Source organism: Ambystoma mexicanum, chromosome 9 (genome assembly GCF_040938575.1).
Source record: "Ambystoma mexicanum isolate Mex_15411 chromosome 9, UKY_AmexF1_1, whole genome shotgun sequence".
NCBI lineage: Eukaryota > Metazoa > Chordata > Amphibia > Caudata > Ambystomatidae > Ambystoma > Ambystoma mexicanum.
Window position 1 is genome coordinate 634,080,953 of NC_090931.1, and position 26,786 is coordinate 634,107,738.

General features: G+C 47.7%; 1 protein-coding gene and 1 long non-coding RNA gene across 2 annotated transcripts in view; both read left to right on the plus strand.

Annotated features, from left to right (window-relative positions):
* Window positions 1-26,786, plus strand: part of PIGS (phosphatidylinositol glycan anchor biosynthesis class S) — a 282,891-nt gene that overhangs the window by 107,271 nt on the left and 148,834 nt on the right. The gene's annotated exons all lie outside the window — the stretch shown is intronic.
* On the plus strand, window positions 20,880-21,904 carry LOC138488397 (uncharacterized). Its single transcript, XR_011274655.1, has 3 exons — window positions 20,880-21,001; window positions 21,137-21,335; window positions 21,510-21,904. It is a non-coding gene; the product is annotated as an uncharacterized lncRNA (long non-coding RNA).

Below are 26,786 nucleotides of genomic sequence, written 5' to 3' on the forward strand. Positions count from 1 at the left end.
CCTTTGGTATAAGTCTGTACTACACAGTTTGGTAGTGTGATTGAGCAGCTAGGCTTCTCTCAAGAAGGGTCAATGTGAGAAGTCGGGTAGTTACACAGAGATTTACAGTTAGAAGTATCCAAATAAACACTTGCACTCGAGGTTTTTTGATTACACAATTATTAATTTATTTAACAGTCAGTTTGAATACACTTCAAAATACACTCTTAGTTTCTCTAAATCAGCAAGTGCCCATTTGGGATGGCATACAGACACTTCCTAAACCCTCAGGTGACTTAAATAACTAGGACACTGTGGACATTAATATATCACTGGTACATTTAGAGCAGTACTTAGATGAGTATCAAAGAAAAAAGTTATTAGAATAAAGCAAACAATCATACAATTATCCTGGAACAGGTAAGTATTTTTTTAACCCCCCCAATGCAAAGTAAGTCAACCTCTCCCTGGAAGGAAAGGTAGCACACAATGTCCAAGCTAAGAAGAGTCATTCAGGGAGCCAGCCCTGCCAATTCAATTGGGCAAAAGTGTAGGTGAGCTGAAGCACTTCTTGCAGGTAAGTCTTGCACAATGTTTTAGAAGTCTTTGTAGAAAAGAAGAATCAATGTAGGGCCAGAAGGTGTTGCGCTTGTGAGGAGTAGAAGATGCAAGCAACTCTACAGAAGCAACCAAGACAAGCCTCAACTGAGAGCAAGTAAGGCTACACAACAAGAGGTAACTTCTCTTAGACTGTACAGTACCTTTGGTTTGAAAAAATGGTTCCAGCTGGCTTCTGTTCCTGTGCAGCTCTGCAGATCCTGTTGTTCCTGGGCCTCAGTTGTGGGGACAAGAGGGGGGACTTCTCGGGACTCCTGCTCTACAATGGGACGGTCAGTGGCAGCAAACGACAAACTTCAAATCAGTGGCACTTTGCGGTTTCAGCTCCTCGCATCTCAAGCAAATAGCACCACTGCGGTTCTTGCATACCACTTTGGACTTTCCTCGCATCTGGGGTCCAGCACACTGTTGAGGTGGCTCAGGCTTGGACAGTCCTGCTTCCTTGGAGTCCGGAGGATCTTCCTGGAGCTCAAGTCTGACTTAAAACCGACGCACTTGATCTGGTGTTCCTCTACCTGGCACTTCGGTTACAGCAGCAGCAGTGGAAGCACAGCCAGCTTCGAGAGGATGTCCAGACGGGCTCGCTTTGGAGTTGATTGGTCCCACCAACTCAAGGGGAGAAGTCATCTTTGCAGGGCTTCTCTAGTCGAGGCAAATTCGGAGCTTCAGCACAGCAGCAGGGCTTCACCGGGCAAACCAGCAGTCCAGGAGTTGCAGCAGGTGTCTCTTCCGAGTTCTTTTTCGGATTCTTTTGTCCAGTGGTCGACTCTGCCTTCCAAGCCAATAAGCCTTGCCTTTTAAGCAGGTTTCTCCCATTCATTCCAGCCTAGCTGTCAAACAGCAGGGTGGCTGTCCTTGCCCGACAGCCAGCCGGCCAATCACCTTTGGGTGCATTCCTGAAACCAAGGGGATTAAGTACAGGGAGTTTCGGGCACCTCCTTCATTTCCTGTCCCTGCCAGACATACTGGAGCCTGAGGCGGGCTTCACTTGTGAATCCCACCGAAGACAAAAGGAACAAAGGGACCAAACCTGGTTTGGCGCACAGAGTAAATATCAAGAAGGACCGTTCCAGCAAGAAATGGTGAAAAAAGACCGGGCCATTTTGACAAAAAGGACACCCATGGGTTCTGTACTGCAGCGACAAACGCAGCCTGCGGTAAAAACACACAATGGTAGTTAAAAGTAAACCACTGCCACCAGCCATTAATTGTAGAAAGGGTAACAACAATGTTACATGAGAAACTAGACAAAGGAGGTCCTAAGTAACCCCTCCAGCACCCTATTGTAAGACGGTGTGTGCTGGGTCTATAAAATTACAAATGTAAGTAAAGTCACTTTCACTTCACTGCTCTTGGAAACAGTAGTTCATCCAAGAGAAGGTATTTAATCATTTGGGAAATCTGAAAGACTTCCCCGTGCCAATGCACTGAAGGTGCTGTGTGCCACAATGTGAAAAGATGCCTATTGAGTTTGTCAGACTCCAAAAACCCAAAAGAAACGGAGTTCAAATCACAGAAAAATACATGAGAGAGTGGGAAAAAGGTCTCACTCTCAAATTAAAAAGTCCTAGAGTCCAGCAAAAGTGCTGGGGTTCTCTAAGGTAGAGAGGAATTGGCACATTTCTGGGAATTCTCCCTAACAAATGCCAAAGGGGAAAGTGTTTTAAGGAGAGCCATAGTGAACCCGACAGAGGGAGCCTGCTATTCGAGAAACGTCTGAGCCTGGAAGATGGGGATCCAGGGGTGAGAAGCAATCACCCTAACGACACGTGAATATCGCAGATAAGTGTTTTAATACAAGCCATAGTGAGCCCAACAGAGGGAGGCTGATATCCGCGACGGATCGGAGCCTGGAAGAAGGGGACCCAGGGGAGAAGAATAATCACCCCAAGTGCAATCCGAAAGGAACTTTTATTAGTCATTTTAAACCTATCAGGCCCTTGGAAGCAAGAGAGTTAACCACTGAAGGTATTGACATTGCTAGGAACCTTTGTGGATCTGAGCCCGGAAGAGGGAGATCCAGGGGTGAAAAGGCATCACCCAATGTACATGCAGGAAGAAACAGTTCATTATTTTGGATACATCAGGTCCTCGGGGGCAAGAGACTTTTTGTAGAAAAGAGACTTAACCACCGAAGGCCCTGATGGGTGTGAGCGAAACTATTGTCTCGTGCTGGGAAAGCTCGAGCGTGTGCTGTGTTCTGGAATCCCACCTTGTCCCGTGCTCAAAATGTGAGAAAGGGAGACCCCCAAGTACCGCATCCTGACTAATCATTTGTGAACACTTCTTGTGAATCTATCCCACACTCTTTTTGTATTTAGTTGTAAGGACTTGCAATAGGCATAGGTATCTATCTATCTATCTATCTATCTATCTATCTATCTATCTATCTATCTATCTATCTATCTATGTTCTTGTATTGCGCCACTAACCCTAAGGCCTCAGGGCGCACACAGGAGAGAAAGAAACAGACAACAAAGAACATAGAATGAGAAGGGACAATAAAGATGGTGAAAACAAGCCAGACTCTACCAGAAGACAAGGAGTCCTGGAGTGTTAAAGAACAGACACAATGAAAGTAGTGTTGGTTGTATAGTGAGAGGAGTCCTTACCCAAGGGCTAGATCAAACAAGCAAGTTTTCAGTTTTTTTTTTTAAAACAACCACTGAGCTGATATTAGCCAGATGTTTAGGCATGGAATTCCATAGGGTGGGAGCCCAGGAATTGAAACTGGCTCCTCCAAACCCCTTCAGCACGGACATGGGTTGGAACAAGGAGATATTGCCGTTGGATCGTAATAAACGATCAACAGGTTTCTTTTTTTAATCTGGTCTTGAGGTATGATGGGGCCTGGCCTTACCGTGTACAAATTTATGCACGATGGACAGCCCCTTAAGAAGCAGTCGTTGTTGAACAGGCAGCCAATGCAGGCTGCGTCTTGCTTCCGAAACATGCGTGTTGCGCCCAAGTCCAAGCACGGCTCGTACTGCGCTATTCTGGATCACCTGTAATGTTCTAAGATTTGCCTGGGATGTACCAATCAAGAGGCTGTTAAGTAATCCAGTTTACAGTTCACGATTGCGGCCGCTATCAGTGCAAAATTTTCTTTTGACAGATAAGGACGAATCTGCCATAAAAGTTGGATGTAAAAGTGACAAGAAGACTTGAGGTAGTTGGTCTGCCGGGTGAAAGACAATTGAGGGTCAAAGTATACTCCAAGAGTTTTTACGTTTTTTGATACATGAATAACGTGCTGACCAATCAAGGAATGATCATATTTCACATCCAGTTTCTTTAGTCGCTGTTGAGTGCCCAAAATGAGCAACTCGTTTTTAGCGTTATTAAGGGCCAACGAGTTCAGAGCCATCCAATTCTGAATTTCCCTAAAGATGTGATTAATACACTCAAGATCTTTTTGATACTCGCCTGTAAGTTTGATGACTATCTGTGTGTCGTCGGCATAATTGGCAAAATATATGCCCATAGCCGACAGAAGAGCACAGAGAAGACGTGAGTATATATTAAAAAGAAGGGGCGATAAGCGTGACCCCTGAGGGACACCACATAGTAGAATAGAAGCGATGGAGAAGGCATTGTCTTTAGTAACTCTCATATTTCGTGGGCCTAGAAAAGATTTAAAGTCGTTGCTTCTTTGGAACAATTACCAACTGATATTAACCTGTCCGCCAAGAGTTGATGATCAACAAGATCAAATGCGGCAGACAGGTCCAGAAGCAGCAGCAAGGCTGTGCTGCCATCATTGACAATGCCAGCAATGTGGGATTTTAAGTCCAGCAATGCCATCTCGGTCCCATGATTGGGCCGAAATCCAGACTGTTGTGTTGCTAAGATATCATGTTCCTCAACAAACATCTGGTATTGATTATAAGCAATTTTATCTCTTATTATAGGCCCTTTTATTTGACCAGACACCATTAGGACTGCCTTATTATTTGATGGTTGTAGCTTGCTCCTATCTTAGATTTAGGTTTAAATTAGGTGTTTTCCAACCTTCCTATGCCGTTTGATAGACACCCTTGAACTGTGGTCACTTGTCTGTCTTTACTGTTGCCACCATAGGTTCCTTACAGTACCCAGGTGTCTCCTTGTTTCAGGTAAATCACCTGCTTTAGTTATCAAGTCATCCATTGCCTTTCTCACCGGCTCTGTTAATGTGCTCAGTTCTAAAAGAGTAGTGACTTCCTACTATAGCTCTTGGTATTTGCTGCCCCCCTTTGGGTGATTTCAAGTCGGGCTATCTCCTGCCAAATTATTGGGTAGATTATTTATTTTCTCCCTCCTCACTTGAGGGTTCTTGTCAGGTAGTGGGCGCCTCTTCACTTAAGGGAGCTTCAAAGAGCATGTCCGCTTCCCTTCAGATCTGTCACACTTAATCAACATTCCCAGTGCCTTTTATACCCCGAGGGCTGTGGAACTCTATTCTCTTCTCTTAGGATTGGTTCTTTGCAAAGGTTGATTGTGTCATGCACTTGGCCTTGTCAGGCCTCATAGGTTTCTTAAATTCATCCACTAAACAATGAAGGGTTCTCTGTGATTGGTTTATCCTCAAATTAGCACCCTCACCTTGTGGGCAGTGCGCACGGCTTTATAGGCTTCCAACGCTGTTGGTGCCATCTTGGAACCCAGCGTTGCAGCTCTGCTGCATACCGCAGTCACTGAGAACCACAGGTGAATGCGTGTGGCTTTTGCAGTCAGCCGCAAGGTAAGCAAGCAGGTTTTTCTCTGCGGCTTTGATTTTCACCGATACACTCTTAATGTGCTGGCGGTGTACAGTTTTTTTTATCAGTGGTTCGCCTCCACTGTCTTATTGCCAAGTACTGCGGTCGCTGGGAGACGGTGTCTTTACAGAAGCCTTGTTGTTGCTATTCTCTTGTGGGTGCTGGGTATCTGCATGTATAAAGGGGAGAAGACACCAGGGAATCCTGCTTCATCCACCCCCTAACTAGCAGCCGGGCCACCACAATTCCCTGGAGTTCTGCCATATCACACAAAATGATGGGGAGTAATCCGCCTCATGAATGACTAAGGGCGTGCTCCCCATTAGTGCGGTGGGTCCTTGACCCTCCTGATCACCCCAATAGATATCCATAAAAATAAGGCACGCCTTCTTTCCCTATGCAGGTTACTTTGTAAAGCTGTCTGTGGGTGCTCTTTTAGATGGTGGCAACCTTTTTCCAATGTATGTGCGTGATGAGGTCCCCTGCCTGAGAGTGCTGGTGGATGATGGGTCACTAACTGGGCGAGAAGCTGTCACAAGCGAATGTGATGGTGGGCCCAGGGATGGTATAGGGAGAATTCCCTGGCTACTCCCACGATGCCACGTGCAGAAGGCAGGGGCTTGTCACATTGCGACTGTAGATGCTCCGCTACCTTAAAGCACGTTGAGGAATAGCAGTCTGTGAGGCTGGAAACACTTTTCCTAAATACACCCGGTGAAAAGAGGGACCCGAGGTAGCCCAGGTAATCTGAGAGACAGTCATCCAGTTCTCTGAGAAGATCTCCACTCGCATACAGTTAAGAACAGGTCAGCCAATAGTTGACCTAGAGTGCAGGGCCAGAGTGTGACCACCAAAGAGAACACCACCCAACAGGATAGATTAAGCAGCTGGAAGTACCACCTCCGATCTGTAAGCCATCCTCTGGGTGGGACCCCGCCAGCCTGTTAGTATATAAGCAACGTAAAGAGGCTTTTGGCAGCTCTAACTTTGCGGACACAATTCTTAAAGCTGTGCTACAGCAAACACTACAGACAAAACAACGCCCAGAGAACTATGACTCCCAAGCTTCCTACACATAACTTGCACACCTGAGTTCCTTTTACCCAGAGCAAGGCTGAACGACAGGTTTGCTTGGTTGCGGAAGTCAGGGTTTGCACCGGATGTGAAGGCCCGTCTTCTCAACATGCCCTTTGACGGCTCTCATTTGTTTGGCAGCAAGGCTGACGAGAGCCTTGAGAGGTTGCAGACCTCCAAAGCAGCTGCTTTCATCCTAGGGGACAGCAGTGGAGGGGGTTCCTTTCGTTACTACTCCTCTTTTGGTAGAGTTAGAGGAGCGGCCAGTCAAAGGGGCCACCATAAGGGTCCTCGCGGTGGATGGGGACGAGGTGCCAAAGCGCTCAAGCAGCTGGCTTTTTGCCTTCAGACGCTGCTGCAGCCGCTCCAAAACAGCTCTGAGGCCAGGTCTTATTGTTCGCCGGCTGGGGGCAGACTGTCTCAGCATCTCGAAGAGTGGCGAGCCATTACTTCAGATGCGTGGGTTCTGGAAACAATAACCCACGGCCACTGCCTACCCTTCCTAAATCGGCCTCACGACAATCCACCAGGGAAACTCTTTGAAGATTCCGGATCCGTTCCTTGTGCAGGAAAGCTGGGCCCTGCTGGAGAAAGGCGCTATTCCCCCCCTGTCTCTCTCACTCTCTCTCTCCTTCTCTCTCTCTCCTTTTTTTTTTTTGGTCTTTATTTTCTTTTAGGACGGTGCGCAAGTGTGGGCTTAAACCCACAAGTAATTGTATGTTTTCCAAACGTTATTCAATAAAGAGGAACATTTTTAAAAGACCCTCTCCCAATCCACCCTTCTTAGGGGGGAGTCCCAGGGGTGGATACCAGGCCAGAACACACTGTTCAATGATAGGCACGGGAGAGATGGGGCTTGGACTTTACATCCATAGAAACCTATAGCGACTGGGAGCAAAACTGGCATGTTTACTTACCCCGTGTTCTCCCGATTCACTCGGGAGCCACTGTAGGAGTTCCTGAAATCGATGGGCCTTCTGGATTTGAACCTTTTTGTTCTGTTGGAAGAAGCCCCGAGGTTGCATGTGCAGACTTCAGGAGTCCGGTCCTTGGGTCTATCTAGATTGTGGTAATGTACTCCGATGGACCGGATCTGGATTCTGGGCAGCTGGACACTTAAGGCACTGACGTCAGGAACAACACTCTGGCAATGACGTTGGAGGACTCGCAGGACGCGGTGCAGGCGGCCAGTACTAATGGGATCTTGAAGAAAATGCCGGTAGGCGACCCTTGTGTCATGAATAAAGAAACTGGTCTTGTAAATCACCTCTTCATGGTGGGTAGCTGCAACATCAGGGTACTACTCGTGTTTTATAAGCTGAGGATATGCAGAGTCCCAAGGCTCAGCACAGGACTGCAACCATTGCAGCGAAGTAGCCCAGGAGGACATCTAGCTAGCCCACAAGATGTCAGAGTGCTTCCAGTGGCTGGATCTTTGAGCAGAGGTCAGCAGTGGTTTTTCACAATGGCCCAGAGGCTGCAGAGATGCTGGGCAAGTGAAGGAAAAGCTGCTGGTGATCTTCTAACATTCCAGGTTTTCTGCAAGCTGCTCTCCTTCGTAGGGGTGTTGTCTCCAACAATGATCAGAAGAATGGTTGCAGCAGACCCCTGTTTTCTTTTTTTTTCTTTTCTTTTTTTATTCAGGATCTGGGCTTGAGTTGACCCAAGCCCACCAATGGCAAGGATCTTTACCATTCAAATGTAGCAGGGCTTGTCAATTGGGACAGCCTCTAGGCACTGCATCTGTGCAGCAACAGACAAACCTACAGGGATGTGGACGGGTGCAGACAGACCCAGCCCAATATCCAGCCACACACAGACCACCACCTTGCCCGCAAAATCTGGATCTTTCTCTGAGAAAGGGGTTACCATATAGAGAAAATTCAGCCACTCCATGGCAGGAAAAGGTCAACAGACGAGGTGGCCAAAGGACAGGTGAAGGTCTTGTGGCACAACCATTTTAGAGTATATGGTACTGTAATTGGCAGTAAAAGGCATACTCCTACGTCCCATCCCCTTTCCTCCATACTTGTGGGACATCTCTCCGTCCTGTGGGACGGGACCGGGGCACTTTGTAAAAAGCATCAACATTTTTTTCAAAAATGTGTCCCTCCTCTCTTTCCTGCGCGGGGCCTGGCACGCGGCCGTAACCCCGCCCACCTTGGCTCCGCCCGAGCAGCGCCCATCAGTCCTTTTCTCTGCTCGATCGGGGCCGGACGCACTTGCATCCTCGAAAGATTTCCGTCCCTTTTTACCTCTCTGGCTCTCGCTAGCGTTCGTTTACTTGTCTGTCTATGTCTTTCAAATTAGACTTTCCAGATTGTTCATCGTATCACCGTCGCGGGGACTCCTGTTTTTACTGTGACTCCCTTTCGGTCCGGGCACTTCAACGTCGGTTGGAGCGGTGGGAGGAGGTGTTCCGACTAACTCCTCCTTCGCATTTTCAGGCGTTCATCGACGAGAAGAAAAAACGCCCTGTAAGTTCTTTACTTTTCAGAGCACCCCGACCGGGGGATACCTTCCCAGGTTCCTCTCGGTCCGGGAGGGGCGTTGATCGCTCTGTTACTGGGGTTCGCCCTGAGGTGCCCGTTGGGCCTAATAATTCTACCAGAGTTTTCTCCGAGGGTCTCTGTAAGGGGCCTGTGAACACCGGAGTACGCTCCGAGACCCCTCCTGTGGGGGCTGTTTGAAGACCCAGTTCTACTGAGCCGTGGGGTACCGGAGTTCGCTCTGAGGCCTCTCTGTCAGCTTCCCTCAAAAACAAAACCGGGTGTGCCCCGAGGCCTTGGCTGGGCTTTTAGTTACCGAACAGATGTTCGAGGCCCGCGCAGAAAAGGCTGTTACCGGGCCTGGGTCCGAGGTCCCTCGTACAGAGGCTAAAGCTACCAACAGTTCTGAGAGGCCGGTCAAGGCTTTGTCGGTGAAAGCGCACCATTCCCGCTCTTCTGGTGACACCAGATCTGTTGAGGGGGCAAAGAAGCAAAGTTCTTCTTTTACCGGCAGTGCCGAGGTCCTTCCTTCGAAGGCTCAGTTGACGGTTGGTATGTCACAAAAACATTCCAGGCCTCATTGTACCGGCTCGGCCGAGGTTCCTTATGTTAAGGCTAAGATTAAGACCCCTGATCCATCGACTGGGACCCCTGCCTCACTTCCTCACGTGCCACAGTTCCCCTCAGATGAGGACAAAATGGCGCCCGTTCCCGCCACGACCACGGCGGCCATTTTAGGTGCTACCCCTACAACTACGCCATCGGCTTCTGGTGTAGGGCTCGGTCTTTTGGGTGAACCTAAGGTCCCTTGTCCGCATCCTTACTGGCCGGTTTATGATTGGAACGCCCGGATGCCTCTTCCGCACAATGTTTTGTTGCCCGCGGGGGCGGCTCCTTTGATTTATGTGGATACGTCGGTGGAGGGGCCGATGTGGCACCCTTCCCCGTTACGTCCCTGGATTTGTCCACCTCATGAGAGGCCTCCTCAGGTCCCGAAAAAATCTCCTGCGGATGCCTTTTTCAGTAAATGTCAAGCGCTTATGCGCACCGACCTCATGAGGGAATATTTCAAAGAGCTTTTCAAGGAGATCTGTCCACCGGCGCCTCTGGCTCCACCTGTTCCTCCGGTGGTTCCGCCGGCGCCTCCGTTGCCGTGGTGCCCCACGCTCTCCCGCCTTTGCCTCCATTGTCCCCAGTGGACAAGGCAGTGCCTGACACGGCTCAGCAGAATCCTGACCTGTGAGATGACCCTCAAGGCGATCAAGACAACGAGGACCTTCCCCGCTCTATCGGAGCCTTTCATGACCGGGTACTGGACATGATTTTCTTAGATGTTCCGGTGCCCGAGGCACCCGCTCGACAGGAGGGCGTGCTTTCTGCGGCGTTAACCCTGTCTCCTTTGGAGCGTACCGGCCTGTTCCTGCAGAAGGACGTTCTGGCCGAGGTCCGAAGAGTCTGGGAAAAGCCACACTCTGGACTTTTTGTCAATAAAAAGATTGACGCGAAGTACAGGCTGCATTCTTCGGAAGAGGTGGCCCTGTCATCTTGTCCGCCTCCGTCCTCCACAGTGGTGGCTGCAGCCACTTTGCAGTCCAGGCCTGCAGCATCCTCTTCCACGACAGCTACTCGGGTTCTGGGAAAGGAGGACTCCCTCGGGAGGAAAATCTTCGCCAACTCGGCCTTGCAGTTCAGGCAGGCCAACGTCAAATTGATATTGGCGGGAGCTAACATGCGGATGTGGAAAGGTCTGTCGGAGTTTGAGGAGCACATCCCGGTCGAGAAGCTGGAAGATTTCAAAGGAGGCCTTTCTGATGCCAGGGTCTTGGCCCAGGATCTCCTGGAGGCTGCGGCTCATCACGTAGACACCTCGGCCCGGGGCCTGATGCTTGGGGTTGATACCTCACGGCAGGCGTGGCTGCATGCCACAAAATTTTCTAAGGAAGTGCAAGACAAGGTGTTGGACCTTCCATTCGATGGTAAGGAGCTTTTTCATTCTTCTACTGATGTAGAGCTCACCAAAACCAAGGATAGCACTCAGACTGCTAAATCATTGTCTGTTCTGGTTAAAGCTCCTTTCAAATCCCAGAGACCTTTGTCGCGAAGTCGACCTTCCTTTGGTTTTAGGGGCTTCCTCGAACGCAAATCTCGCAGAATGGATACTCCTGCGGGGAATAACCGCCGTAGACAACAGCGTACGCGGTTTTTCTCCCGCTCATCAGCCTCCTCATCAGGTTGAGGTGGCACTGCCACCGATAAGCCTGCCAAATGAGGGTTTTCCGCGCTCGCACGAGACTCCGGTGGGAGGACGCATTGCGTCTCATTGGGAGGCGTGGCAGACCATCACAGAAGACAGATGGGTCTTGTCAGTCGCTCGAGCGTGCTTCCGCTTACCTTTAGCCCCTACCACACCCCTCAACCCTCCTTTTGAGCTGTCGGGCTCATCCTCCCTCAAGGCCGAGGTTCAGAAACCTCTGGACCTCAGAGCTGTGGAACCCGTTCCCCTTGGGAGCGAGGGGAGGGCTTCTACTCCCGGCTGTTTACGGTGCCCAAACCCAACCAGGCTGGCCTGCGCACCATCCTAGACCTTTCCCAGTTCAATCTTTTCCTACCCCAAGAGAAATTCAAGATGATCACGCCCGGCCAGATTCGCTCCTCTTTGCAGATGGGCGATTGGCTCAGCGTGGTGGATCTTCAGGATGCGTACATGCATATCCTTATTTGGAATCCACACAGGAGATACCTCCGCTTCTCTTTGGGAGAGGAGCACTTCCAGTTTCGGGTGCTTCCTTTTGGCCTCAGCTCAGCGCCGCGTGTCTTCACGAAGATGATGTCGGTGATTGCGGCCTATCTTTGTCTCCAGGGTATCCATGTGTATCCTTATTTGAACGACTGGCTCTTACGCAGCCCTTGTCCGTTGGCAGCAGCGGGCAACCTCCAGTCTCTCCTTCAGCTCCTGTTCCATCTTGGGCTGTCGGTGAACTGGCGGAAATCCTCCATGACGGTCTCACAGGACCTGATCTTCCTGGGTTTTCGTTGGAACACGATCGACTGCAGAGCGTATCTGACCGGGGACAGAATGGCAGATCTGTTGGCCACGTGTCAGATGTTTGCGCAGTCGGAGAGCATGTCGGCCTGGTGGTTCCAAAGGCTTCTGGGCCTCATGGCCTCGTGTGTACTGGCTCTTCCTCTTGCTCGTCTCAAAATGAGACGGACCCAGATGGCTCTTCGGAATTCATGGCGTCAGGCAGTGGATCCGGATTCCATGTGGATAATGATTCCGGATTCCATGAGAGTGGACCTGGATTGGTGGCCATCTCTCAGCAATCTGTCTGGGGCGCAGGGTTTCAGGACCCGGTCCCCACGGTGACAATCACGACGGACTCCTCTCTCCTCGGGTGGTGTGCGACATTAGATCTTCAGGTCTCAGACCTCTGGTCGCCTCAGGACAAGCTCCTGCGCATAAATCATTTGGAGCTTCTGGCGATCTTCCTAGCGCTCAGGGCGTTCAGACCGCTCATTGTCAACAAGGTTGTCCGCATAAGAACGGACAATGTGGTATCAATGTATTACATAAACAAGCAAGGGGAACAAAGTCTCCCCCCCTCGTGGACCTGTCCATCCAGATTTGGGAGTGGGCCGTGCTTCATGGTGTCTGGCTGCTTGCAGTGCACATCCCGGGCCAGCTGAATGTCACAGCGGATGCCCTCAGCCGGCGGACAGTGGTCAGCTACGAGTGGGAGTTGAAGGCGGAGGTCCTAGCATGGATTTTCTCGCGTTGCGGCACACCGGAGGTGGACCTCTTAGCCACGGCGGTGAACAAGACCTCAGTATGCCTCCAGAGGGGGGCTGGGATCCTCCTCTCTGGGGGATGCTCTTGTGATTCCATGGCACAACATGAGCTTACGCCTTCCCGCCTCTGCCTCTAGTTCACCGTGCAATTTGGTAGTTGAAGAACTCTGTGAACTGTTCCCTTCTACTGATAGCCCCGTGGTGGTCGGCCAGGTTTTGGTTCTCAGAACTTCAACACCTGTCAGTGTCTCCGTCGATCAGGTTACCAGTAACTCCCGCTCTTCTTCACCAGGGGGAACAACAGATGTGGCACCCCTCCCCACAATCGCTCAGCTTGGCGGCATGGTGCCTGAGTTCAAGTCTTTAGAGCATCTGAGTTTGTCTGTGCATAACATGCGCATTATCCAGGCAGCCAGGAATCCCTCGACCAGATCTCAATACAGGAGTAAATGGCTCAGGTTCTGTCATTGGTGTTTGGAGAAGAAGTTGGATCCGAGGGTGGCCACGATTGGCACGGTGCTGTCCTTTGTGTCCTCCCTAGCATAGTCAGGGGTTCATGTTCTGTCATGCAGGACTTATTTCTCAGCGGTTTCCGCTTACCTTTCTATGGACCTTTGTTCTTATTCTCTAACTAACCCAGTGGTGAAGAGGCATTTTGCTGGCTTGACACTCCTCTACCCTCCGGCTCGTAATCCGCACCCGCCATGGGACCTAAATGTAGTCCTGACGGCGCTGTGCCATAAACCTTTTGAACCAATGGCTACGGTAGACCTCAAGTACTTGTCTTGGAAAGTGTCCTTTCTGGTCGCCGTTACGTCAGCAAGAAGAGTGAGTGAGCTCCAGGCATTGTCGGTGGAGCATCCTTTCTTGGTCTTCCACAAGGACAAGGTAGTCCTTCGGACAAACCCGGCTTTCCTACCGAAGGTAGTGACCGAATTCCATCTGAATCAGTCGATCTCCCTTCCGGTCTTTTTTCCGAACCCGGCCTCAGAGGCTGAAAGAGTTCTACACTGCCTTGATGTCCGAAGAGCTCTTAAATTTTACCTGGACACGACTTCCAAGCTTAGGAGTTCTTCTCAACTTTTTGTGACCTTTGGTAACCCTCAGGGCAAGCCGGCGTCTAAGGCAACTATTTCCAGGTGGATTGCCGCCTGCATCACGGAGTCTTTCACCGTCCAAGGGCTAAAACCTCCTAAAGTTATCCATGCACACCTGGTGCGGGGCAAGGCAGCCGCAGTTGCTTTTCAGAAATATGTTCCCTGGAGGTCCATCGCTAGGGCAGCTACTTGGGCCTCCCCATCTGCTTTCTGTAAACATTACTGTCTCTACTTGAGCTCTAGAGCTGACGCTCAGTTTGGTCAGGCTGTGCTGAAGAACCTGTTTCAGTAAAGGGTATTTCCATCTACCCGTAGTTCCTGTAAGGAGTGCTTGGAAATCTCCCACAAGTATGGAGGAAAGGGGATGGGACCTAGGAGTATTACCAGGTTACTCACCGTAGGGACCACCTTACTCCTAGTCCATAGTCCCATTTCCTCCATGCGCCCGCCCGCCGTCCCCTCTAATAAGGTTCCTCTGTTATTGCTAATGGGTCTTTGACCCGGCGATAGAAAAGGACTGATGGGCGATGCACGGGGCGGAGCCAAGGTGGGCGGGGTTATGGCCGCGTGCCGGGCCCCTTGCAGAAAAGAGGAGAGACACATTTTTGAAAAAAATGTGGATGCTTTTTACAAAGTGCTCCGGTCCCATCCCACAGGACGGAGAGATGTCCCACAAGTATGGAGGAAAGGGGACTATGGACTAGGAGTAAGGTGGTCACTACGGTGAGTAACCTGGTAAAAAGTGCACACAACTATAAAAAAGAAATCACTATAAAGTAACTGCTACAACTATCCCATCCTGAATACCTCATTCAAGTAAACACAAATTTGCTGAAAACTGAGTTACAGGGGTGCAAGGGGTCCAAGGTGTCCCTACCACACGTCCCATAAGGTGATGTGTGCAGAAAAAATAAACCAAGAACAAAAAGGCTTCCAAAAGTCAGGAAAGGTTCCGAATAATAGCAAAAGGAAGGGTGTCCCATTGAGATCTATGGAGGGAAAGCAGCAAAAAGAAAAGTCTTTAAGGCTGGGACTATCTGGTCCCAATCCACATTCTGGGCAGCTGTGGGGAAAGAGGCCATCCATGATTTGAAAATCCTTTGCATGTTTGAATGGTGCAGATCTTTTCGATTGGTGGGCTGGGGGCAACACCCGCTTGAGTTCAGTATGAAAGGAGGAGTACTGCAGCCATTCTTCAGCTAGCCGTTTAGAGCCTAGACCCACTGCAGCAGAGCTGCTGCCTGCTTAAGACACATGGACGAACGTTGAAGGCATCCAGCATTGCCTTCAGCCATGTCCCGTTGAAGCTCTGTTTCTCTGAGCAATCTCCAGAAGACCTATGTCAGTGCTTCGACCCTTGAAGACTTCAGAATTTTCTCAGATGCATCCAACTCTGTCCAGGGCATCAGATGTGCATCAGTCCCCAGTCTTTTCAACTTTGATCTCTGCAGGTCTCCTTCCCGCTTGTTGTTTAAGAACAGTCCTCCTGCAGTGGCTGCTCTCCTTCTCAAAGAGGGTCCTTTTAGGAGCAGTTTCTTTGTCTTTGCCACGTGAGTCGCCTGCCCGTGCCGAAGCGCAGTGTTGTTCACTGCTGCCTGCTTATGTTGTCCATATGGAACTCCTTGTGGTCTGTATCTCAGGGTTTCTGGGGTCTAACTGCAAAGCACCAGTAACCATCTCATCATAGTAAGGCTGGACCCAATCTCAATACTGAAAAAGACCCCTGAAAAAGACCACTGCACAAGCGACCCCTGGGTCCCCTGCAACAGAACCAACAATCAAGGTAAGTGGCATCCAGCAAATCTAGGAACCCTAGTTACTAGTGGAATCTGAGTAAGGAGGACAAGCTTGCATACCTGTTTCCCTCCCACCAGAGGTTTATTCCTCACCCTACCCCTCTTGTTTGGTTGTGATCGGTGGAGTTCTGGCCAAGGATTCCCCTCTGGGTTACCCTAGATTTGTGGGATTGGGTGAGGACACATAATCTTTCGAAATTACCTTTTTGTTCTCTCATCACTGGAACAGCTTACTCACTTGTAGGCTTTGCCACTTCTTGTTCCTTTTCTTTAAAAGACTCGACTCCCTACAAAGCTATCCCTTTGGGCCCTTTGACTATTATGGCCACAAGTCCAACTTGCATTAGTAGTAAATTACTTTTTAAATGTTAGGGGCCTTATTTTGCAAGGCATGCTAATATTGTGCCTATTGCTTTCACAGTGTTCTTGCTTTGGTTTCTCTGAATTTGAAGTGCTTTTGCATTTACCTGCCTGGTTTTACTTACTTTACTACACACCGTTTTCTTTGTTTCATACCTGGATCTAGTGAGGTCACCCATAATGTTTTTCTGAGGCTTGTGGAGCTGCTTAGATTCACATGCTTTGCATAGACCGACATCTGGTGATTGGTGCAGAGTATGACATCTTTCTATCCGAAGTTGAAAACAGGACGTCAGCGGGCGTTCCTCTAATACTATCCCTACTGTGGCATGTACAGTACGCATGATCCATCACGCATTGAGGCCAACACATTGTTCTTGTTCCGACATCGTGTTGTTCGCAATATGCAGAGTTTGTAAACATATTATAGTTCAGCTTTATTAGGGCACAGTGTGATCAAATGGAGGATCTGGTTTGCTAAAGGTTCTATTGGAGGGCTAACAATCTGCAACCGCAGTTCTTAAAAGCAGACTCCCTCTTGGTGGCCTAAAAGCAAATGTTTACATTTTGGAAAAGTGATCTCAGACCCTCTGTGGATGACTGTTTGCATGATTTGTCAGTCATTCATATTGGGCCAGCACATCCCCTACCTTTTAGGTTCCCATTTAGGCATTCCAGCCTTCCACTCCTCGTTCTCCCTTCTCTTACTCACTGTTCCATTCTGACTACCATGGAACAGACCTTCAGCTTCTCTGAAACTGAGATCAATGACATCATACAAGGCCCATCCATGTTCAACATGGAGGGGGCACAACAACACCTAGCCTCCACGGCCACTGGTGACGATCTTCTGAACCTCAAGAAACGTTGCTTCCACACCAAGGTTCACGGACATTTTCTACGGGAATACCTCCGTGTCAACATGATCCCTCTTGGTCTCCTAGTGCGGAACGAACCAGCATTATTCCTGGATGACCAAGAATACCTACAATCATTCAGCAAAGTAGCAACCAAATGCAGTCGAGACCTTATGGCTCTCACTATCACCACTGCTCAGAGAATGCATGCTCATATTCTCAACGACTTAAAAACAGAAGAAGAAAAATTTCTTAATGATGAAACTCTAAATAATGCCCGTGAAAAACTTAAAGAGATCGATAAAGAACTGGACAATTTCATGGCAGCCACCTTAGAAAAAAAGCATAAGAAATTGACAAAGGACATCAAGAACTTTAAGATAGAACACATGTATCCTTACTTGTCAGCAGATTACAAAGATACTAAGGATAAAGAACGCTTGGCGAAACAAGGCGGGGCTTCCAGAAGCAGACGTAGGGGGGTGTCTTTCTCCGACACTTCCAGCTCAGGCTCCTCGAACGACGATCAACAACAGCCCAGAGGACCCCCCATAAACTTGGGCCACAACCATCCACTCTCACAACCACCCAACATGCCTTTTTTAGGCCATGGGGGTGCCAGAGGAGGATACTGGGGCCCACATTATCCTCCCCAGTTTCCCTTCTACAACTTCCCTCAATGGGGGTACCCCAGCAGACGTCACAGGAACAACCGGAACCGCTAATGATCACTCCGATTTTTAACCTATCCGGCTCTCCACTATCCAAAGAAGAGAACTCACTACTAGCCAAGGGATTATCCTTTGTGCCCACTAATCATACTGATTGGTTTAAGTTGGATCTTGAACTTTCCCACTTTTTTCGCAGTATCAGAAGAAAAGTCTACTTCCGGGACAAAGATATTCATACAGAACCAGAGGACACCGGTTTGAGAACCAGATCTGAGTTCCAACCTAGAGATTCGGAGATACCTGCCTCCATTCTTTCTTTCGAAAAATGTATACGACAAGAAATTGGCAAACTGCATTCCACCCCAGATCACCATAGGCAGAACCTCACCTCCGGAGAAAGGAAAGCCTTAACCTCACTCAGTACCAACAAATCGCTTGTTATCAAACCAGCGGACAAGGGAGGGGGAATCGTGATACAAAATACCATCCAATATAACACCATGGTGATGTCCCTCCTCGAAGAGGAAGGCAATTACAAGAAACTGAAAAAGGACCCTACAATAGACATAAAAATTAAGATCCAAGAAGTAACAAGATATGCATTGGAACACAACTGGATCACTGACAAGGAAGAGACCTTCCGCAACACATCAGAAGGAAGGACCCCAGTCCTTTACGCCCTCCCTAAAATACACAAAGACAGTCAGACTCCTCCTGGCAGACCCATCGTCTCAGGGTGTGGCTCCATCCTGGAGCCGGTGGGCACCTTTATTGATCACTTCCTGAAACCTCTGAGTCAACAGACTCCGACTTACCTTAGGGATACTATGGATACCATTACCAAATTTGAAAATCAACCATTCCACTCTTCCGAAGATTTTCTTGTCTCACTTGACATTAAGTCTCTACACCTCCATACCACAACAAGCACTGGAGTGTATTAGACACCATTTAACTCACCATATGACACAAAAACGAGTGCCCATCAACTTCATTATCGAACTTCTGGAGATAGCACTCACCAACAACTTTTTCGAGTACAACAATACTTTTTATTTACAGACCTGTGGCACTGCTATGGGAGCCGTTTTTGCTCCCAGTATGGCCATCATTTTCATGTCTGAATTCGAACTGACCCATATTCTCAACATATCCAACCCATACCTGAACTCCGTGACCCTATGGTTCCGATATATTGACGATATCATCTTCCTTTGGAAAGGAGAAGACAATACTTTGATGGAATTTTTCCAATGGCTCAATTCACGTACCACAGAAATCCAATTCACCATGAATAAGAGTAAACAGAAAATGAATTTCCTGGACCTTACGATCACACCCAGGAACAGAAAACTCGAATGCTCAATTTTTAAAAAAATCACTGACCGCAACACGGTCCTGCATTATAACAGCCACCATCCAAAGAGCTTACGAGACAATCTCCCTTATGGGCAATTTTTGAGGATCTGCCGCAACTGCACCCAAATGGAGGACTTTCAGAAACACTCTAGTGAGTTACAGCTGAAATTGACGGCCAGAGGATACCCCAAAAAACTGATAAAAAACACTCAGAAAAGAGCGAGATTCACACCAAGAGAGACCCTCCTAATACCAAAAGACAAAACCATTCCCCCCGTGAATATCCTGACCTGCGTCACTACATTTAGCCCTACCACTACAAAACTTAAAAGCCTCATTAAGAAATTCTGGCCCCTGGTGCAACTCAACCTTCCAGATGAACCAGAACCACGAATGGCACTTAAAAGGTCCAAAAATCTTACGGTATTTCTCACCAGTGCAAAAGCCAACAAAAATACGGGCCGGTCTACATTGTGGGCCATGAGAGAAATCGTTGGACATCATCCATGCGGCCAATGTACGGGATGCAGGCAAACTAAGAAACGTAACTCCTTTATGATCGACGGAAAAGAGTGGAAACTCAGGCACTTTTCCAATTGCAAATCTACCAACGTGATCTACGTGATCCAATGTCCATGTGGCCTTAGATATGTAGGTCAGACTTCAAGACCAGTGCACAAGCGCATCAGCGAACACAGATCAAGGATACGTTGTAAAACCCTAACTGCCCCGCTGGTCCATCATTTCATGGAATTGCACCACAGGCCAGATTCCTTTGTCTGGTGGGTTGTGGATAAAGTCCTTAACAGAAACAACATTGCCAACTCCTTGAACTTTAAAGAAAGTTGGTGGATGCACAAACTGAAATCCACCACCACTGGCCTCAACGAAGCCCTACCAGGACTATTTCACATGTAACACATTGGCCCCAGGTAGATCCACCTTACCCAAACCTTTACTGAAACAAAAAAGACCCTCCCCACACGGCCCGCCTGTGTGTGACTCATTACACTTAAAGCTTGCCTCCGATGATTGTTGCATTGTTAAAGATTAACCGCGTACAGATATGTATAATGCCTACTGAACAATATGTACTTCCCACTTTACTGGGAAATATGTTTTGCTTGCATGCGATGCCCTTTTTTGAAATGTTTTTCTCGGATACTCCTTACTTGATTAGGAAATGTGTTTCGTCTTCTTTAGACGCCTCATTTAATGTTGACCTTACATATATGTGCGGCATGTCATGTCGCACTGTCCATGCCCAGGTGACCATATCCTGAGCACCCATTCAGCAGACTTACCAGCAATCAACTCTGCCCTGTTCCCCGATTTCCTTCGTTCTCTGCCACTCCTTCATGGTTACCGTGTGTTCCACCTATACGATCCTGTTTCACACGACAGTAGGCAGCTGTCCGTTCATAAATTCGGGACACTGGCGCCTTCCTATTCCAATAATGCCTATCTTCATTGCAGCCAGGCATCCCCACTGCGCAGATCAATTTGACACTGCGCTCTGTGACACCTATTTTTAATACATGCGCCGTACTAGGCAACTTCACGGCGTAGATTACTTTTGCCCATCTGCATTTGGCCTATCTTCATCGCAGTTAGGCAATCCCACTGCGCAGGTTCATTTGGCACTGCGCTTGGAGACACTTATCTCCCATGCATGCGCCGTTTCTGGCAACTTCACTGCGCATATTATTTTGGCACAGCGCTCCGAGACACTTTTTCTCGAACGCATGCGCCTTTCCATGCCAACACCACTACGTGAGACATTAGTCTCCAGCGCTTGCGCCGTTGCGCATTTTACATTCTCCTCTCCCCAGCGACAGCACAGGCACCATTTTGCGATGCCTACTCTTCGCTACTGCCCGCCAATTTGAATTCCAGGTATGTGTCCACCCGGTTCTTCTCCCCTCCGGAGCACTACGCACTCTGTTTCTAAGCTCCCCTCCCCCATGCACCCAACACTCAGTCCGTGCCTACATTCTTGTTATTCCTTTTTTCCCTTTTTTTTGATCCCGTCCCTTTGTGCCTTCCTCATAGGGCTCTACAGCGGGCTCACGTTTCTTCCTCAATTCCCCAGCCTTGAAGACTCGAGCTCCAGGCTGCATCCCAACGTGGACCCTCCAGCTAATGCACCTTGTGCTGCTACTTTCAGGCACAGGTAACATATTTTCCTATTCCCGTTTGAACATCGGTCCCTATAGTTTTTCCAAATTTCCAGTGGGCTCTACACAAAACCTTACTGCAACCCTGCTCTCTGATGTTTGCGCCCGCTTCTTCATTTTTTGCTTTTCAGTTATCCTAACGTGACGCTCCCAGCGGACCCTCTACGGACCCCGATTACTGCTCTAGGGGCTCCGGAACCATTCCAGACCAGGGGTGCCTACCACCAACTCGGCCCCCTCTCTTGCCCCCGCAACGCCATTCTGCGCCTCCACCTGCCCAGATTTGGATTCCCACACACCCACCTCTTCTCACTGGAAGCACGACCAGTGGTGAGTGGACCCTTTATTTAGGAACCTTTCTCAGGCCTTGTGTTTTTTAGTATTGGATACTCTGTATCGACCCACTCCAGAACCATGTTGCTGATTTTAAACACATTTTTTCAGTTCCCTTTTTTTTCACTTTTTTTCTTCATGATTTTTTCTTACTTTCTTCTCCTCTCACAGAGTCCTCTGACTTTTTCTGGCCCAAGAAGAAGGCTACAAACTATACTGCCGAAACGTCCGCAACACACTAACCCAGAGTTGCTATGGGCATTTGTCATGATGTGTTGCCCTTCGAATTTCTAACATTATTTCCAGACATAGACCTAATATAAGGTCAGATTTCAGCCGGGCAGAAGAGACCAAGACGTATTGTTTCTTTTACTCACACTTTCTTAGTGTGCCCTTCTTTTCCAATGACATGGGACATTGTATTTTCTAGATAGTGTTCACGCGCACAAATTACTAACCCACATGCCATGTCACAAATATTACTCTCCAGTGAATATCTAACTATGTACACGATTTTATGACACTATGGTTTGTAATGCAAAGTAATTATGCAAAGTAACCTTTGAACTACTGCATAAAAAAAGAAAATAAACAGCTTACAATAACAAGTTAAATGAAAAATTAAAAATTTGTTCCATATACTGTTTGAGTTATGTGTTTAGTACCAGCTATCATGTTAGTTTGCTTAATGGTTGCCCAGAATGACATGTGCTCCCATTAGGGTCAATATAAATCAGTGTACTCCTAACTAGTTGCGTACACCCCTTAGACTCACAGAGGGGAGGACAACCCCCTTGTTACAGCTTGTCAGTTCTGTCAAGCAGGGAGAAGGTGTCCTTTTGGGTTAAGAAGACGCTCGATAAATATTCTGACATTAGGAATATTTTAAATGAACTGTATGTTTTAGTGCCAATTTTCTCTTTCCCCTCCCTTTGTTTTGTTTTTCCCCTTCCCTGTATATAGAGGTTTACTGTTATGTTTGTGCTTGTTTGCTTGTAAATCCTTTTCTCTGTTTCTATTCTTTTTGAAAATCTAATAAAGTTACACACAAGAAAATGCATTTGTCTCAGCAGTGACAACAGGTAGACTAATAGGTGAAGGAACCCTGCTCAAAAGACATGACTGGCTGATGGAATCTGGATTCACACCAGAGACTCGAGCCACTCTTCTGAACATGCCGGTTGAGGGCAATGTTCTCTTTGGTAACGAGGCTGACAAAGACTTAGAAAAGGCCAAAAAAGAGCATGAAACAAAAAGACTTTGGGCCAGATCACAAATAAAACTTTTCAACAGATGGTTTTGGCAAACAGTCAATGTTGTTTGCTATGCAAACCTTTCCTTAAACAACTATTTAGTCTGCCTGTTCACCAGGCTCAGGTACTTGGTTTGCAAAGGTCAACAGAGCTCTCCGCCTACATGCTTCCAAAGACTGTGTACGAGATGAAGAAGCCGCCAGTCCTCTAAAGGAGCAGCCACTGCCCCAAAACAGTGAGACTCTGGTTCACATTCCCACCCATGTTACCCCAGTAGGGGGGGTCAAATAACATCATACAGCCATGCATGGGAGGCAATAACGTCAGACAAGTGGGTATTGTTGACCGACCATAAAGGGGGGGTGTGCGTAAAGTTTATTGAGAAATGCACAATCCACCACCAAGAAACAAAACCAGAACTCCTTCAGATTCTATAGGTGCAAATACTGGCATTACTAGTAGTAAGTAGTAATAGAGCAAGTATCGCTATCGCAGGCAAAGAAGGTTATTAACTTTGTGTACTTCTTGTTCCAAAGAAACACAAGGCAAAAAGACAAGTGCTGGATCTAAGACCAGCAAATGCATACCTCAAACTTTTAAAGTTCAGAATGACCATTGCAGGACGCCATTCCCCTACTCGAGGGGGATTTTTCTGGCAACTCTGGATATTAAACATACATACTTTCATATTTCAATGATGTCAACACATCGAAATTATCTAAGATTCAAACTAGGTCCTGATAATTATTATTAATTCAAAGTACTCCCTTTTGGGATTGCATCAGCCCCTCGAGTGATAACGAAAGTATTGGCAGTTGCAGCGTCACACCTCTGTACGGAGAGCATTCCGTTCTACCCTTATCTGGATGACTGGTTAATAACAGGGAATATCCATCTGTATTCTGCCAAAATGCTCTGAAATGTCAATGTACAAATTTACTATCTAGCAAGGAAAAGAAATACAGTGTAGTCCCAGGCTAACAAAATTAGTTTCTAGGGGCCGTGATCGACACAAAATCAGCACTATTGTTCCCTTACATTGAGAGGGTTCAAAATCTGGTAAGCCAGATCCTTTGATTAATGGCTGGTCAGCAGATCACAGAAGGGTCATGCATTTGCTTTGCATGATGGCATCCTGTATATTCATCGTGCCACTTGCCAGACTATATATGCACCCAGTACAACAGTGGTCTCCAGCACATAGGGATTGAGACGAATTAGTGAAATGTTCGCACACACTGTTGGTTGCTCTAAAATTATGGACAAAATATAACCTACTAAAAGGGAAAACCTTTGTCAACCCGCCAAGTGCCAAATCACCTAACTTTCCAAATTGACACATCACTGATGGGTTGGGGCACCCATTACCTACACATCAAAGCTCAAGGAACATGGTCTTCCCCACTCAGCACTTTAACATACTGAAACTTCTGGCAGTATACAGAGCACTATGTGCTTTCCAACAACAACCTAAGTGGAATAATGTTCTAAGCATAACAGACACAGTACAACAGTCATGTTTTACATCAACAAACCAGGCAGAAGGTATTAGCCTATTTGACCTAAAACAATTAACCTAATGACCAATTTGGTCAAATTTTGCATGGGTGATTTGGCCTTCGGGCAATTCTGTCGCATATATTGCAAAATACCAACCCTGGTGAGCGGGGGTGTCCCCTGCTCCACATATTTGATATTTTGCAATTTGGAGGGTGCAAGGGTGTCCCCCGCTTCCTTTAACATTGGAGGCGGGGGACAGAAAAAAACCTGCATGTGCGTTTAAATTGGTCCCCCAGCAAATAAATTGCAGTCAGTTTGCCACGATAAAATAAATTCTGTCAAACATACCCAAACCAGGCAGAACACACCCCCCCTCAAGGTTGTCCATACTTGCGCAAAGAATTTGGAAATGGTGTCTCCAAAGAGAGATACATCTCCAAACCTAACATGTTCCAGCGGAACACCATTGTGTAGCAAACACCCTAAGCAGACCTTAACCGTTGGAGCACAAGTGGGAACTGCATTCAGACCTACTCGAGCACAATTTCATTAAATGGGGGCAGCCAACAATAGGCCTTTTCTCAACAGCAGAAAACACAAAATGCCCAAATTACGCTTCCTGGTACCCAGAGAAGGGATCCCTTAGGAATGCATTATGAATCAATTGGTCGGGAATATTTGCTTACGCTCTCCCCCCAAACTCCCCTAACACCCCCCTTGCGCAAGGTGATCCACAAAATGCACCAAGAACATTTAACCATGATACTCGTTGCACTAATGTGGGTGCTGCAGACATGTTACTCCCACCTAATCAAGCTGTTTCTATGTCCACCAATAGAATTGACACCCACTCACAACCTGCTATCACACGGTGCAAGTCAAGTCCTACACCCTCAAACTCATACAGCCAACGTACCAGCTTGACTCCTGAGTTCATTGTTTTGGCACCACAGTTTACCAGACAGATGCATGGAAATTTTGAAGGAGGTGTGCAAACCAAAAACTAGACATTACTAAGTGGAAAAGGTTTGTTGTATGGTGTAGACGATAGAACATCAATCCTAATGACTGTCCACCATCGCCTATTCTGCTTTACCACCTACATCTACTAGATTCAGGACTAGTCTTTAATTCATGAAAAGTTTATCTGGCAGCTTACACAACATCTCAGAACAAGGTCTCCTGATGGAGAATTCCAGTTGTCAAAGCCTTCATGGAAAGAGTAAAACGATTACACCCACCGGTTGCTAGCACGCCACATGGTTGGGATCTAAATGTTTTTACTAAGCAAGCTCCTGTGTCCACCTTTTGAGCCAATGCACAGATCATCCCTCAAAGACCTTGCTTTCCTTGTAGCCATCACATCTATTTGTAGAATTAGTGAGCGCCATCAGTAGCTGAGCCTTTTGTTACAGTGCATGTGAACAAGGTGGTTTTACGAACACACCCATGTTTGTTTTAACCTAAATACATTCCTAGATTTTATGTAAACCAATCCATTGAACTACCAGTTGTGTACTACCTTAACACCACAAACAACTGGAATAGTTCTTTGCATCACTGGCAGCCAGAAAAGATGGGGACCCTGTCACAGTCCATCTAGCGATAGTATTGAAAGGTGTATTCAACAGTGTTACAGCCTCTCCACCAAGACACTTCCTTTCACGCCCAGGGCACCTTCTACACATAGCCCATGTGCTACATTGGCTTTTGTCTTAAATGTGCCACTGGAGGCTATTTGTAAAGCAGCTACAATGAGTACACATTTTTACACCACATTATTGTGTTGACACACAAGCATGAAATGATTCACAGGTGGAACAAGAAGTTCAAATTATAAAAGCAGGATTAGCAACAGACTTGGGAAGGGAAAAAAGATCTTAAGCAAAAAAGGTGAAGCAAAGTTATAAAAATTGGTCCATAGCAAACAGACACCTATTTATACAAAGAGATGGGGAACTGATGATGGAGGTAGTGAGGAGAAATCTGCGTAAGAACTTTTGGGGTCTTCTGAACAAAATCCATGATGTCATCCCATAAAATGAGGAATCCAGTACCAGAAGAGTTGTGGTGTAGATATTTAGAAAATCTTTATAAAAGGGACAATTCAGACAAATGTAAAATCGCCTGTAATGAAAAATGGGGTGTTGATATCTCTTTAGAGACTGTACGAGACATTGGGGGTCATTATGACCCTGGAGGTAGCCATGCCGCTATTTGCGGCATGGCTACCCCCATTCTGGGTACAGGTTCCTGGAATGGGGAAATACTAGGCCATTCTGACCTTGGAGGGCCCGGTATTTCCCCATTCCAGGAACCCAGACCCTGTACATCCCCATTCCATTCGAGCCCCCATAGGGCTCAATGGGAATGGGGAGGATGCAAACAATGGGCCCGTTAACAACGGGCCCGTTGTTTGCATCGTGGTCTGCCCGTGGGACCTGGTAAAACCAGGCGTCCTTAGCGGGTCCCGCGAGGAGACCTCGTAATGAGGCAGTAGGGGGTTAACGGGGCCGGCCGCTCTACCGGCCCCGTTAACCCCCTACCGCCAGGGTCGTAATGACCCCGATTATCTCATCAGGCTCAAATTCCCACGCACCAGGTCCAAATGGTCTTTGTAACATAGTAATGAAGCAGGATATCAACTTATGGGTGTTGATCCTGCATACTCCATTTCAGAGAAATCAAAATCTTC